Source organism: Microtus pennsylvanicus, chromosome 7 (genome assembly GCF_037038515.1).
Source record: "Microtus pennsylvanicus isolate mMicPen1 chromosome 7, mMicPen1.hap1, whole genome shotgun sequence".
NCBI lineage: Eukaryota > Metazoa > Chordata > Mammalia > Rodentia > Cricetidae > Microtus > Microtus pennsylvanicus.
The window spans coordinates 100,090,780-100,107,721 of NC_134585.1; the positions used below are offsets into that span (position 1 = coordinate 100,090,780).

At 43.6% G+C, this 16,942-nt stretch overlaps 1 protein-coding gene across 1 annotated transcript in view; it reads left to right on the plus strand.

Moving 5' to 3' along the window:
* The first annotated feature begins 9,760 nt into the window (after positions 1-9,760).
* Agl (amylo-alpha-1,6-glucosidase and 4-alpha-glucanotransferase) overlaps positions 9,761-16,942 on the plus strand; it is a 69,871-nt gene continuing 62,689 nt past the window's right edge. The window contains exon 1 of the mRNA XM_075981515.1: positions 9,761-9,859. The gene's annotated coding sequence lies outside the window, so the exon portion shown is untranslated. The remainder of the gene's footprint in view (positions 9,860-16,942) is intronic.

Below are 16,942 nucleotides of genomic sequence, written 5' to 3' on the forward strand. Positions count from 1 at the left end.
AGACAGAGCTTCAATATGCTCATTTGAGGGCACTGACTGAATACTAGCCTAAATGAAATGCCATAGTGTAGTGATTGTTTGTGCTCTAACAAATAAAGCTTGCCTGAAGATTAGAGGGTGGAGCTAGCTACCAGTTACCCACAGAGGCCAGGCAATGGTGGCACACATCTTTGATGTCAGCACTTGGGAGGAATATACCTTTAATCCCAGCACTAGGGATATGAAGACAGGAAGTGATAAGGCTGGGCAGAGAGAGGAATATAAGGTGGAAGGAGACAGGAGTTCACCCTTCAGTCTGAGGATTTCATAGAGGTAAGAACTCTAGTGACTGGCTGCTCTGCTTCTCTGACCTTTCAGCTTTCACACCCTAATATATGACTCCAGGTTTTTATTATTAAGACCAATTAGAATTTAATCCCAGCACTTGGAAGGCAGAGGCAGGCAGATCTCTATGAGTTTGAGGCCAGCCTGGTCTACAAGAGCTAGTTCCAGGACAGGCTTCAAAGCCACAGAGAAACCCTGTCTCGGAAAAAAAAAAAAAAAAAATTCACCACACTGTAGTCTGGGCTACATGAGTGTGCCTCAACATTAACTAGAATTAAGATCGTTGTCTTTTTTTGTTGTTTTTAATGATGCCTGCAATACTTCCAGACACTGCAGGACATTCATGGGGTTTCATACCTGTTATCTTAGAGACTAGAACCCATCAAAGTGTCCGTGTGTTGCTCTAGCAGCAAAGATACACATATTCTTGTACTTTTGATTTGCGTAATCAAGACTCACATGCATCATTTGCACCTATCCACTGCCCCTTTCCGGTTTCTGGCTTTGAGGTACAGCTGATTCACCTCTGCCGACTTTCATATAAAAACGACTCACCAGCCAGACTTATGGGCCCATGCTTTCTTCGTCTCTCCATCTGTTCATTACTTGGTTTTTCTTCTCTCCCTTACACTGAAGTCATTATGACACTATTTTTCATTTTAATCTATCAAATTTTATATCTTCAAGAAAAAAAAATGAATCTTCTGCCAGAGATAATCAGCCTTACTGGGGCAGGGTGGGGTGTAAAAGCCTGGCCCAGTAAATGAAGGTACAAAGATATTGTAAGCGCCTGGACTTGACTCTGTCTAACCTAAACCCCACACTCCATCCCTCACACGCATAATCCACATAGAAATCGAGGAGCACACACAGTTTCACACCGCATAAATAAGTTAGCTAAAACTAGGGTTCACCAGGGTCAGACGCTTGGATGCCCTTCCTCTGCCGTTATTTAAATGTAGGTCTAGTGGGTTTCAAACCGATGGGCATCCCTGCAGTCGTTCAAGGCCCATTTTTAGAGCTGTCTTTTCTCCATGGTCATTTAGTTGTTCTCTTTCCCGCTTCTCTCTGTCTTTAGGCAAACTAAACTGCTTGAAATTGTTCAAACGTATAAGCTCACCAGGAATGCGCACCTATGTCCACACTGCTCCCCCTCCTTGGAATGACTTCTCCAATCCCGACTCCCACACTGAAAACTGCCAAACCCATGAGTCAGAGTTCACTTCAGAGGTCATCTCCTTGTCCCTGTGAGACGCCTCAGAGGGCAAAGGCGTTTGCTGCTAGGCCTCACAACCTAAATTTGACTCTTGAGACCCGCATTGCAGAAGGAGAGGCCAACTCCTGAAAGCCGTCCTCAGGTCTCTACCTGGGTGCTGTGGCGCACATAACAAATAACTAAGTAATTTAAAATGTCGTTTTCTCTTTGTTTTATATGCCTGCCTGTTATTCCCTAAAACCTTTATTTTGCCTTTGTTTTTTTATACTGACAACAATGTCAGTGTACAGCAAACTTTTAACTCTTTGTTGTAACAAATATTTCATAAATGTGTAAATGAAAAGATATGGGTTAAAGAAACCCTATGTCCTTCTCTTAATCAGCAGCAAAAAAAAAAAAATAAATAAATACTTATTGCCTCATGAATGAATGATAAAACAAAATATCCCTTACCAAACATATATACATATGGACATTGATGGCTATGTAGCTAGATAAGTAACCAGACAGATACAGAGCATTGTGATGACTCATAGAAAGAAGCCTTGTGTTTCACACTGCCATCTCCCTAATCCCCAAGTTTGCAAGCATGATGAAGAGCGCTTCACAAAGGACAAGAGAAAGTAGAAAGATCGGTGAATGACATCCTGGTTGTTGAACAGCCCGTAAGACAGGTAAGGAACACTCCCAGAAGGAATCACAAAAGCAACACAAGACTCTGACGCAGGGGCCACATCAACACACGTGATTCACAGAAGAAGGAGGTGGAAGGGTTCCTTAGCCTGACAATTCCAGCTTGATCCTTTGCTCTGCCACTCTGCCCGCCGGTTTTATCTTGGACTCCTACTGGTCTCATGTTATGATTTCTTGACTTCTAACCCGCTAAAAGCCAACAGGTTTTGTGCTCTAGTTCCCTGTTCTGATCCTGACCCAGTCTTGCCTCTCCTTTCGTCACTCACCCTTGTTCCAGTCTTTTACCTCCCATCAGCCAATAGCAGAGCTGATGACTGGCCACACCAGTTATCTAGGCTTTGGAAAGATGCACAGTAACTGAGTGCTGGGCTGTCTGTCATCTCCAGACCAATGAGATGTTGGTCCAGATATTGGCAGAAAGGAACGACATATTTCTGGGTCCTTCCTATGTGTATCCTGTAATCTGAATTGATGCCAATTCCTTTACTTTCCTTTCTCAACTCACCCCTCAGTAAAGACAAGAGGGGCTACAATGTATAATTATGTGGAAACTTTTGGAGAACCTTTGTTCTCACTGAAGGTCTTGCCAAAAAGATGTGCAATTAACACTCTTGGTCACCTTTACTGTGTTTTATAGTACTGCCCAGAGATTGGGGGGGGGGACTTATATGATTTTTTTTTTGATACAGGGTTTCTTTGTGTAGCTTTGAAGTTTATACTGGAACTCATTCTGTAGACCAGGCTGGCCTCAAACTCACAGAGATCCATCTGCCTCTGCCTCCAGAGTCCTGGGATTAAAGGTGAGTGCCACCACCACCTACTTTAGGATTATTATTAAAATCATCATAATTTAAAAGAAAAAATATCTTGATGACAACACTCTAGAAGAGAGCACTGGGTAAATTTTGTATCTGACTTACTGACAACTTTACCTATCTTAAGAGCAAAGAAAGCAACATTAACCAGAGCTATCTCTCTTAATCCTGCATTTCTTTTTTTCTTTTTTAAATTATTTATTTCTTTATTATGTATACAATATTTTGTCTGTGTGTATGTCTGCAAGCCAGAAGCAGGCACCAGACCTCATTACAGATGGTTGTGAGCCACTATGTGGTTGATGGGAATTGAACTCAGGACCTTTGGAAGAGCAGGCAATGCTCTTAACCACTGAGCCATCTCGCCAGCCCCTAATCCTGCATTTCTTAGTTACAATTCTGTGGCTGTTATTAAAGACCATGGCCAAGGCAGCTCATGGAAGGAAGTGTTTATTTGGGTTTCAATTTGAGGGGGATAAAAGTTCCCCACCACACGAGGGAGGCATGGCAGCAAGCAGGCATGGAGCCAGCAGGAGATGGAGACAGCTCACATCTTCAATTGCAAGCATGAAGCAGAGAGGTGCCATTGGGAATGGTCCAAGGCTTTAAGATCTCAAAGCCTACCTCCAGTGACACACTTCCGCCAGCAAGACCACACATCCTAACCCTGCTCAAGCAGGGCCACCAACTGGAGACCAAATACACAAATGCTTAGATACTGTGGGTGGCAGATCATTCAGACCACCATCCTGGTCAACAGGAAAATGTGATGAATCGTCAGAAACTCAGAAAGTGTTTTTCTCAAGACCTTGTTATGATGTTTACATTTTCTTGCTTTTCTTTTAAGTTTATTCAACATGAAACATTCTTCTCCACCTTCACTGTGGTGGCCGACCATTTCTAGGACCACAGGTGCTTCTGAACTAGAATTCATTGCTAAGTCAGCCCCAGCCTCAGCACTCAGGCATACAGAGCTCCTTCTGTGGGTGTCCGTCCACCTCCCCTCTTTTAAACCTTGCAGGTCGCTCACCCTCTCGACATTTGGACTAGGACCTACAGTCTCAGGATGGCCGATATACAGGGCAACAGGTGTGTGGTCTCGGGTGGACGCAATCTCTGAGATACTGGATGCCCTCCTTGGGAAGGTACCAGTAGAGATGTCTCCAGAAAAACTGTCCCTTCATGAAGCATGATATGTAATAGACTGTATGGCTTTGCTACAAAAAGGTTGGGTATTTCTTGTCTGCCAGATTAGGTTATCTAGGCATACGGACACTGTTCTTGACAGCCAGCACTCTCTCCTTAAGAAGGAATTCATAGATGACAATCCTGTTAGGTACTAGTGTTTTTTGGTTTTCTCTTATTTATTTTGAAGCAGTCTCACCAGGAACCCTGGCTTGCCAATAGCTTGCTACATAGACCAGGCTAGCCTTGAACTTGCTGTGATCCTCTTACCTCTACCTCTCAAAGAGTAGAATTTTAAGTGTGTACCACCACAAACAACTCAAAGATCCATTTTTTAAAAATGCAGGGTATTAAAGCTTTCAAGGTCCGGCCTTCCAAGTCTTCGCTTGGGGCTCAGAAAATGATGCTCCAATAAGTGCATGAACTGGAGTCTGACGGCTCTAGAAAAAGAATCTTCTCACACACATGTTCTCCTTATTCATGTGCTCTTCGTTGTTCTGTTTCTAATCTAATAATCCTGTTCTGCTTCTAACTCCTCCTTGCTTCTTCTTCCAGCTTCTTCTTCTATTCTAGTTTTTTTCCAAAATCTCTCTTCCTCTGGAGGCTTGAAGCAAAAGGAGTTACAAATATTCCTCTCATTGGTCCGAAGCACATACCTAGGCTAAGGCTGAGCAATAAAGGCAGAGCCGTTGCCATGGCAACATAAAGGTCAAAGGTTACAAAAGGAAGCCTGTGACCAGAGGGTGCAGTGAGATAAGCTTTGAGACACAGGTCATTTAGTCAGCAGACTGACAAGCAAAGGATCGGCGTGCTTTAAGGTTAATGCGAGGTTAGCTTGGGAGGGCACTTTCCTCCCTGCTGACAGAGTGAATCCTATCTTGCTCTTTTTCTCTATCTCTCTGAGAGCTGTGGCTTGACAGCTTCAGATATGCCGTAATTCTTGTCCTTGGGCATCTGTGAATGTCTCAATAGAGGTCTGTTTTGCCCGGACACCAACACTGACCAACTGTCTGCCAAGGAAGATAGTTGTAGAAGCGCAGATGTCTAAGTCTATCCAAAGACCTGGTTGAGAGAGGAAGGGTGTTGACTGTGATTATTTTCTTGCCAGAATCATGCATCGCTGGGAAAAGTCACCCAATATACCAATGCATCAGGGAAATTGTGCCCAGTAAACAATTAACACACTCTAGTGCTGTGGGAAGAATCTCCAAGCTGTGATGTGAGGGAAAGAGCTCTTCACACGAGGAATCTGCAATGGGGACAGCAGAGGGAGCTATTTCTTATCATCTTGCACATAAGGTTGATGAGATACGCGTCTCTGGTGACAAATATTCCTTATCGCCTTGATAAATGACGAGTGACCTCCACGAGGTACACAGCTCTGAGGGGTTGACCTCTGAAGTACTCGCAGAGCTCCCATGACACAATTCTGTGGTCTGAGGCAATAGGGTCTCATTTTGTGGTTCTGGCTGGCCTGGAACTCGCTGTGTAAAGCAGCTCTATCTCCACCAGCCTCCCGAGTGCCAGATTTGGATGTACTACCAAAACCAGTCAAAGACACTTTACTCGGTCAGATGTACTTTCATTCTATTCTAAAGGGGACATTCCAAAATCTTTGGCACAGTTGTTCTCCAACTGTTAATCCAGCCAGTCGAGAATAAGACCACCACAACAACAATAAATTTGAACCAAACTTTATTGAGTACTGGCCAGGATGATGGACACTGGCCTGGTCCCTACCCAGGATTCTCAGAGAAATGTGATTCCATTAGTTAGGTGCTTATAAAGGCAAAACTCACAAAGCTACATAGTTCCCACCTTTATACAATGAGGGACAACATACATCTGACATACTTTCTGCCTGTGCACCTCCTGCCTACAGTATGTACCCTCAAACACAGAGCCACCTCTCCAGCCCCTGAAGTTTGCATCTTATACATACAATCCAGCTACTGCCCCGTGTAGTCCTGAAACTCCATACATGAGCCAGGCTGGCCTTGAACTCAAAGAGAATGGCCTGCTTCTACCTCCAGAGTGCTTTGATTAAAAGGGTGCACCAACATTCCTGGCTTCTTTGGTTCTTCTGATGGTGATTTCCATCTCTCTCTAGTTTCTTTGTTTGTTTGCTTATTTGTTTTTCAAGACAAGATTTCTCTGTGTAGTTCTGGCTGTCTTGGAACTAACTCTGTAGACTAGGTTGTTCTTGAACTCACAGATATCCACCTGCTTCTGCCTCCCAAGTGCTGGGATTAAGGTGTGCACCACCACCACTCAGCTCCACTTCTCTTAATATATATATATATATATATATATATATATATATATATATATATATAACCTTTGGACACATTTTAAAGGTCCTTGCTATACTCTCTATTTTCTTCTATGTGATCTCACTGGCCATTTTTGTAAATGAAGAAACGCACACTCCATTCAATTACCCAGACAACAGATAGCTGTTTCTATGAATAGCTTAGAATCCATTTAGGTTTTTTTTTGTCTGCTGATTTTATGCTATATATCAGATCAATTTAGAATGTGTTTTTAAAGAGTTATTTCTGAAGATTTTAGTTGCCTGTCCTCATTTTATAGATGCATTGTGACATCCCTCATAGCCTGCTACTTAATATCTCTGTTTATGAATTCAATCGTTTCTTTCTTTATTTTGGTTTTTCAAGACAGGGTTTTTCTGTAACTTTGGAGCCTGTCCTCGAACTAGCTATTGTAGTCCAGGCTGGCCTTGAACTCACAGAGATCTGCCTACCTCTGCCTCCCGAGTGCTGGGATTAAAGGCGTGTACCACCACCATTGACTTAGTTTCTTTAATTTTTGTGAGTTTAAGGAGGTTTGGTTTTATATTTTGCTGCTCTGTGAATTATCTATTTCCTCAGGAACCATTGTTTCATTTTCTCTTGGTTTCCTTCTTTGTATTATAAGCATCCTGTAACTCTGGAAGGATTAAGGAGCCGGTTGCAATTTAAAGAATAAGGCCATGGAAAGTCTAACAGGTCACATTGTGAAAGAACAAAGTTTATCATTAAACCAGCTTTACCTTGAGCAGATAACTGTTTAAAAAAAAAAAAACAGCCCAACCCCTAGCTCCCAAATACCAAAAAGCCAATCAATAGTTTTTTCACAAGAACAGTAGGGGAAGCATTCCTGAAAGCACACGATAGGCAGAGAAATTTTAGGTGCAGCCACTAGGACAGACGGAAAGATGCAAACGAAAGGTGTGTGGGTGAGCCCTTCACAGAACCCCGAGCTGCGGTCAAGTCCTGGACACAACCAGGTACATAGAGGATGTTCTCATTGGCAGTGCAAGCCTAGAGCTTCTCACATAATGTACAAACACTCCACCACTAATCTCTTCCCAAGCCTGAAGCATCTTTTGAAAATGAAGAATGCAGTCCACTGTCAGTCATGGTAGTGACAGCTGCAATGATATAGCACATCTGTCAGTAATGGTGACAGCTGCAATGATATAGCACATCTGTCGGTCATGGTAGCGACAGCTGCAATGATATAGCACATCTGTCGGTCATGGTAGCGACAGCTGCAATGATATAGCACATCTGTCGGTCATGGTAGCGACAGCTGCAATGATATAGCACATCTGTCAGTAATGGTGACAGCTGCAATGATATAACACATCTGTCAGTAATGGTGACAGCTGCAATGATATAGCACATCTGTCGGTCATGGTAGCGACAGCTGCAATGATATAGCACATCTGTCGGTCATGGTAGCGACAGCTGCAATGATATAGCACATCTGTCAGTAATGGTGACAGCTGCAATGATATAGCACATCTGTCGGTCATGGTAGCGACAGCTGCAATGATATAGCACATCTGTCAGTTATGGTGACAGCTGCAATGATATAGCACATCTGTCAGTTATGGTGACAGCTGCAATGATATAGCACATCTGTCGGTCATGGTAGCGACAGCTGCAATGATATAGCACATCTGTCAGTTATGGTGACAGCTGCAATGATATAGCACATCTGTTGGTCATGGTAGCGACAGCTGCAATGATATAGCACATCTGGCAAGCTGCTGACAAAATCTGAGGAGGTTGAGGTTAAGTCTAGCCAACCGCTGGACTAGACTTCAGCCTGTCTAAACTTAGCTGGTAAATCACGTGTGCAGACCTCTCAGGACTCTAGAAGGGGCAGGGGACCTCCTGACAGAGGACTTGCCCTAAAGGAGCCAGCTCAGCAAGCTGATTCAGTACCAGAATGGGAGGCCAGGAGCAGTTCTAAACCAAATAGCTATTTGTTCATCATATTTATTTTCAAAAAACATTCCATGCTGGTTAGTTCTTGGTCAACTTGACACAAACTGGGATCATCTGGGAAGAGGGAACCTCAACTGAGGAACTGCCTCCACCAGACTGTCCTGAACACATATCTACAGGGCATTTTCTTGGTTAATAACTGATATGGGAGGACCCAGATCACTGTGGGCAGTATCACTGGTGGGCAAAGGTCCTGCAGTGTATAAGAAAGCAGGCTGAGAGCCGGGTGGTGGTGGCACACACCTTTAATCCCAGCACGCAGGAGGCAGGGCAGGCGGATCTCTGTGAGTTAGAGGTCAGCCTGGTCTACAAGAGTTAGTTCCAGGACAGGCTCCAAAGCTACAGAGAAACCCTGTCTCGAAAAATCAAAAAGAAAAAGGAAAGAAAGAAAGAAAAAAGAAAGACCACATATACCACATAATACAATCATAGAAATGACAACCCATCCTCTGATGGCAAAAGGGGCACAGGTACCATCTACATTCTAAGTAAAGAGAAAAAGGGCTTGCATAGCTATGAGTATTAGAGGTCAGGGTTAATGTGGGGGGGAAGTATTGGGGGGGTTTCTGTGCCTCAAGCTGGTTCTTCAAAAATTCAAAGCATGAATTTAGTCCTGCTTCAGGACTTCCTCCGTGGGGAGGAAACTTGTGAGCCCGAAACCACGAGGACCCTAGGGCTATTGAGGAGACAAACTGAGGCCGACGGGCGCTAAAAACAAGCTTTCAAGTCTTTGTACTTATTCTATTCTTTCTTTGGGCACAGGACCAGCCTTATCACGAAAACCCGAATTTGAAGTCAACAAGTGTAAAGGGCCACATGGTGGCAGCAGAGACCAGAAAACTCCAGGCATTTCCAGCACCTTCCTCTAAGTGAGAACAACTTTGTTTCCTTTTATGGCGACTCGGCGTTTCCTCTGTCTGATCCTTGAATGGGGAAGGAGGTGTTTCTCCTCCTCCACTCTCAAAGCACTGTTCCTGGTATGTTACCTACAAAGAACAAAGGCTGTATCCTTCACAACTCCTAGAGTGACAGTAGAGGTCCTGGAGAGGAGCAATGAGACCCCCTGAAACAGGGACTTAAGACTTCAGTGCTACGGTACTAACAGCCCCAGGCGTCTAAGTCTCGCCTGTATCACAGTCGGTGTGGTGGAAAGCCAGATTCGATCAGAGGTGGTCCTGAATTAGTGTTCTTATACAGGAAGCTTCAGAAACTTGCCGCCTTCCACCATGTGAAGATTCAGTGAGAAAGGCATCGTCTAAAATACCCTCACTAGACATCGAATCTCCAGGAACCTTGATCGTGGACTTGCCAGGCCTCGGAACGCTAAGGTACACGGCATTTTGTCAGAATGGCATGAACAGAAACAAGGGAAACTGTAGTGATATATTTTTATGAAAGTATCTCTTGCATTTTAAAAATAAAAAGGTATTTTCTAGATCGTGCCACCAAAGTTAATAAGATGCCCTGAGATCATTCAAGACTGCAGACTTTAACCTGCTATGTACTTGGCCTATTTGAGTTTAACCTGCCTTTGAGAGAACAAAATACCCACCTTGAATTGTGCCTGCAATCAACTTTTACAGTCTAAGTTAAATGATGACTTTAATCTATTTTTAAATTTCTGATTTTATGTTACATGCATGAATAATTTGTGTGTGTGTGTGTGTGTGTGTGTGTGTGTGTGTGCGCGCGCGCGCAGCATGTGTCTGGTGCCCATGTAGACCCACAGAGAGTGCCAGTTCTCATGGAACTGGAGTTACAGATGGTTGCTGTCATGTGGATACTGGGAATTGAACCCAGGCCCGCTTCAGAAAAAAAAACAAAACACTTTTAACTTCCTAGTTATCTCTTTAGCCCTTCTTAGCTTTAGTCTTAAGTCACATACTCTTTCATGTCCCTGATCCAAAAATCATGGATGTATGTATGGAGATGGATATATATTTGCTGTGGTAATCATTTGCCAAAAATAGCAAATAAGTTGAAAGCAACCTTAAAAGAAATATCCACCATAAATTTTGCAAACAACATGGATGAAGCTTGACACTGTGTGTTTGCAGTGCTGAGAGCTTCTGGGTTGGTTTCGTCAGTAAGGTGACCTCTTCCCTTGCGAAACTCTGTCAAAGACATCTGTAAGGAAGCCTCAGGCCTTTCTCGTGTTATGTGCTCTGTGTTGTTCAGTAAATGCAGAACAAAGCCCTTCATGAGTGACCAACAACAGGCTAAAGAGCTGTACGTACAAATGGCAGACAGATTGAAGCTACGGGGAGAGAAGAGAGGAATTTAAAGTTGAGCTTGCTCTAGGTCCTCAAAGGGAAAATGACTTGTTTTCATTCCTGAATGTGACCACGTGGTGCCCTAAGGTTATCCTTACTGCATTAGCAGGTGAAGGAAATGAAGGGAGGGAAGAGCGTGTGAAGGAGCCTGCCACCCAGGTTCTATAAATGAGACATTTGAGGTGACCAGATTATTCGGATCATTTCAGACACAGAACCCCAGAGCTTGACAACTGCTCAGATTAGAGTTAGCAAGGAAGAGAGAAACAACATTTGATGAAATGTTCCCTCAGCTTCCTGTGAAACCAGTTCCCAAAACCTTCTCATTTCATCAGGTTGATTATATCTGTAATAATTAAATTAAAATTGTAGTAAAATTAAGGCTGAAAATATTTGGAGTTTTGTTTATTTATTTAATTATTTATTTTCATGCCATTTTAAACCCAGGCCAGCCTCGAACTCACTGTGCAGCTCAGGGGCCTCCCGCTTCCACCTTCCACATACTGGGATTATATAGGCATGTGTTCCCACACGTGGTTCATGCAGTACTGGGAGGATAAACTCAGGACCTTTTACCTGCCAGGAAAGCATTCTATTAACTGATTGCCAGTACCAGCCCCCAAATATCTTGTTTATCAGATTATGACAAACTCAGGATTTCTCTATAGTAATTGTAATGTATTAAATACTTTGGCTCTTGTTCAGGTTAACTTACTTAACTGAGTAAGTTAAGTAAGTTAAGATTCTTTTCTTCTTCTCCAATAGTGGTCACAATTTCCTTTGAAGTATGTAGCTGATTAAAAATGTGTTTAAAAGGTCGGAAAGGTGGCCCAGTGGTTAAGTGCACTGGCTGCTCTTCCAGAGGAGAACGCCTGGGTTCAATAGCACCCATGTGGCATCTGTAACTGTAGCTTCATGAATTACAATGCCCTCTTCTGGTGTGCAGACATGCATGCAGATTAAAGCACCCATATACTTACATAGATGAATCTTTTTTAAAATATTCATTTATTATGTATACAATATTCTGTCTGTGTGTATGTCTGCAGGCCAGAAGAGGGCACCAGACCTCATTACAGATGGTTGTGAGCCACCATGTGGTTGCCGGGAATTGAACTCAGGACCTTTGGAAGAGAAGGCAATGCTCCTAACCACTGAGCCATCTCTCCAGCCCCTAGATGAATCTTTTTAAAAATGCACTAAAACCATTGTGCAAATATGGAACTATATTCCCTGTGGACTCTAAATGGCTATTGAATAAAATGCCCATTTGATGAGATTATTGCAAGGCTGTGGGAGAACTACAGAAGGAAAAACGATTCCTGCTGTAGATGACCTTCCAGCCAAGGTTCAAGGCCAATAACAACAGAAAATAATTAGAAAGTAAATTCCCTATAAAATAGAGTGCAATGCAAAAAACAAATAAACAAAAAGAATAGCATGGAAGAGAGTAGGGAATGAAGTCTTTGTGAGAAGAAGTGTCTTGAAGTAGATGTTGAACGTGGGTGGCTGTGTTGTCTTCGAATCCTCCTTCCCAAACACGTTTTCACCAAATCTACACGTCAATGATCCCAACCCTTTTCTTGGGAACCATTTTGCTTCCAGAGACTTCTCTCTTCAAATCCCCCTTCTGCTGCTGAACTGGAGACTGGTCATTTTCTAGGCTGCTCCACAGAGGTCAGAGGGACCTCATCTGGTTGATACCTTGGATTAAATTTTCTTCAGAAATTTCTAGTCCCCAAATAGGCACTGGTTTCTGTTTTTGGTCCAAACTCCAAGGGGCACATGGCATCTCTCCCCCAAATTCTATTGTCATACTGCCTTGACAGCCACAAGGGAACCTATGTGTCCTGAAGCTCAGCCTGCAACCATCTGAAAACAACACCGTCCTCTCCTGCTCACAGGCTTAGCAGTCTCTCCTATTAGGTCTCCTAGGTAAGCACACCTTTAACTGCAGGGACACACGCACACACATACACAACTCGGCACTCCTCCCAAAGCAAATTATGCTCCCGCATGACTTGATTTTGACAAAACCCATGACTCTCTGAGCTTCCCCAAACACTGGCAAGCAGGGAGGAGGCCTAGACGGTATCTCTCTTCAGGATATAGAAAACTAAATTCTTCTGGACTTTATACAGAATTATGGGACAATAAGAAAGAAAGAAAAAGCCTCACTAGCCCTCCTATGATACCTGGAATCCTGTTATACTGAACTTACCTACGAGATCAACCAGCTCTGTCCCCTGACCTCTATGGGGGTGGGGGAGGGGCACCTTAGAAAAGTTCATCTTCAGCATCAGAAAGAGAACTCTAAGAGAAAGGTCCCTTTACACAGAAAGTACTGGAATTATTTAAGGGTAAGTTTGCTGAACATGGATTTGGGGAGAAAGGTTTAAACAGATTATATTTTAAAAACGGACAGTACAGATCTTTCAAACCAAACAGGATATCATCTGGGGACAGCAAGGGTATCCAGGTCACTCAATTCCCACCCCCCAAACTGGTTCTAGCTTTATCCGGCTAACCCTCTACCGTGAGGTTACCTCATTTTACTCTTGTTAGCGTTATTTGGACCACTCTGGGATTCCAGAATAAGGGGAAGCCACAGACAATCTTGTTTATTTTGTTTTTGTTTCTATTTGCTGAGACAGGGTCTCACTGCAGCTCTGGCTGTCCTGAAACTCACTTTGTGTAGCTTAAGTTGGCTTCAAACCCATAGAGATCTCCTTTCTCTGCCTCCCAGGTGCTGGGATTAAAGGCATGGGCCACCAGGGCCAGTTTTATTCCTGGATTTTTGACATTGTTTGGCAAAATCAATTAAGATCAGCACAGCCTTGCCTGTGAAGAACTTGTGCGGATTTGCTGTTCCCTTCACAAGGTCAGCCTGTCCTCTTCATATAGATGGAGGAAGAAGAAGGTTGCTTAGGAAACTTGAGACCTATGAAAGAGAAAACTAATACCCTACCTGGCATGTCCGGCCCATGGCCTATCAGCTACTACGATTGACTATAGATAGCTGTAACCTTTCTTCCCCTGCAGTTTCTTCTGTAACTCAGTTGTGAGGCTATCAAACGCAAACTTTGAGGGTAATAGCATCCTTTATATTAGTGTCAAAAGTGCAGATACGCTTGCTTCTCCTTTCTTCTCAGATCTGGAGATAGGGCACTCGGACGGGTTTTGGTCAGGCACAGTAAAAGTCTTCCGTTTTCTTAGATAAAGTCATCACGGAAGCATGAAGAAGGGACCCAATCCTGGCACTGAGGCCCAGAACTGAGCCAAGAAAACGCAATGGTAAAGCACTATGTAAAGGCATCTGGCTCAATCTGGCCCACATAGGCACAAACACGCACTCTTCAGGGCTGTGGAGGCTTTGGCTACTGGAATCCGATCCACATGGGTTAGGGGTTGGCAACAAAAAGTTGATGAACTGCCGGGCGGTGGTGGCGCACGCCTGTAATCCCAGCACTTGGGAGGCAGAGGCAGGCGGATCTCTGTGAGTTCGAGACCAGCCTGGTCTACAAGAGCTAGTTCCAGGACAGGCTCCAAAACCACAGAGAAACCTTGTCTCGAAAAAACCAAAAAAAAAAAAAAAAAAAAAGTTGATGAACTAACGGACTGCCGAGTCTAAACAGAGCCTGCCCTCCTGGAGAGATTTGGTAGACATTTCACTCTAGGAAAAGTGGCTGAGGGAGAAATGAGACAAGCAACGGGCTTGTAGCTGGGCTCAGCATCAACAGTCCCATCTTCACCAAGAGTAATACCAGGGAAGAGAGAGTGTGTGCACTCAGGTGCAACCACTGCTGGTATGGCAGCTGCCTTGAAAGACTTAAGGCAGGACTTACCCACAAATAAACTATAGACATAGGTGAGGGAGAGAGAGAAACACACCGAGGAGGGATAGATGGATACATACATACACACACATGCATACATACACACACACACACACAGATACACACACATGCATACACACACACACAGATACACACATATGCATACATACATACATAGATATACAGACACACAGATTTAGATACATAGATAGATATGCAATATACTTTCCCTTGAGTGAGAGCTTTTAAACAAGACAGGCTGAAAGCAGGCTGACCATTCACCCACCCCACCCACTTGCTCGGGAGTGTTGGCAGTAAAAGACAAAACAGGATTCCTGGGCAAGTGCAAGGAGGCTTTCTGGGAAGGTGGCAGACTTGCTGCCCATGTAAACTTGTAGATCGCAGGGCTGGGTGCCGGAGAGCACGAGCAGCAGCTGCCTCCACCCAAGCTTTAAGAGCGTGTTCTTCAAACGTGGGTGCTGGGGATTAAATCTAGGATCTTGCACATGGTCTCTCTTTCTCTCTCCCTGTCTCTATGTGTGTGTCTGTCTGTCTGTGTATTTGTGTGTATCTAACATTAGGGCTAAAAGGAAGATTTCACAACTAAAAATAACGGCATTAACACCGTGTTCTTCCGTATGCACAGGCAGCCCCTGTCCACCTAATACAGCTGTCCGCTGGAGTCTGCCAACGGGATGGTTAAAAATAGACTGCTAGTCTCCCCGGTAAGGGTGCTGCATGACAGATTTGTACAGAGGTCTATATCTATTCGTCTATATTAGTTGTCTCCAACTATCCTTGTGTCTGTTCCCTTAAGAGAAATTTGAACAGGTATATATATATATATATGTCCTTCATATTGATATTTTTTTATGCTTAGTTAATTGAAAAGTTTACTTGCCTGTGGGTCACTATTACCATTAGAACAAGAATGAGGCGGGATTTAGCTGTTTCCGTTTTCCAGTCTTATTTTCAGTATCAAAAGTAAATCTCTGTTCTCACAATGGGAGACGAGAATGAAAGTGTTGCTAGAAATAGCCCCCCCCCAATTCCTTTAAACCCATCAAAAATGGATTTTTAATGATCTACTTAAGTAACAAAGTATGGGACCGGAGAGATGGCTCAGTGGCTAAGAGTATTAACTGCTTTTCCGGAGGATCCGGGTTCAATTCCTAGCACCCACATGGCAGCTCATACCTGACTGTTAACTGCAGGGCAAGTGTGACGGCAATCGTAACGGCTTGGATCTTTGGCTGGATTTCTGTGCTAGTTACTTAGAGGAGGTGGCTGGAAGCTAACTGGTAGCCTAGAGATGAGAGAGAGCGCCCAGGACCATTGTCGTTCCTGTATGACAGAGAAATGACATCGTCGGTTTCACAGGAAGCTGAGCTCAGCAGCAGCGCCTCCCATCCGTTGTGTGGTGATTCTCGATTCCAGATGACCCCTTGGCTCTGATAGCCAAGAATTAGCCCCCGGGATCCCTTTGAGAAAAGGAGCTGGATGTAAGATCTCACAGGACATTCTGTGAATGGTATTATGGGAATCTTTTATTCCCACAATCTTATACTTCAAACCATCTGGGGTAGGCGAACAAGATTGTACAGAGGCTCACAGTACTCAGCAGGTTGTTAAGGGCAATGGGCCACTGTTTTAGCTAGTTTTCTAGGTCATCCTGTTCCAGGTAGAAGTCATGCCTGACTAACAGGCAGCACAGGCAGTGTCTTAAGTAAATTACTAAGTAGATCAATAAACCGGTATCTAATAAGTGATCTTTTCCACCTTATTCTGCTTCAGCAGGCAGCTAACTTGTTCCAAGTGTATTTCAGCAAATTCCTCTCTTGCTTCACCCATCCTGTGTGGTCTATAGAGCAAATGAAGAAACAGAGGATATGGTTTCAGAGTGGGAGGGGTCTTAGGAAGCAAGCCATGGTGCTGTTGGTACTTATCGCCCCAAAGAACTTAAGTTTCTTTCCTAGAGCATATTTCTCAGTGAGATTTTGGTTGTATAAGCCAAAACAATGCATACAGAAATACCTAAATTTTAAGATGGCAATGTGTTCCATACAGTTTCTTTTTTTAAGTCCCATATATAACAGAGCTGATAAAAGTAGAGGGGGGAAAGGTGAAGTGAAAGAAGACAAACGGTGTCACCCTCCGTCTCCTACATGTACAGAGTGATGTGTACCCCAACGCGTTAAAAACAACAAATGAAAATTTTAAAGTAATAAAGCAGATTGACAAATGTTTTTTAAAAACTATTTTCTTTCCCTTGCCAAGTGCAGCCTACAGCCCCAACAGTTTG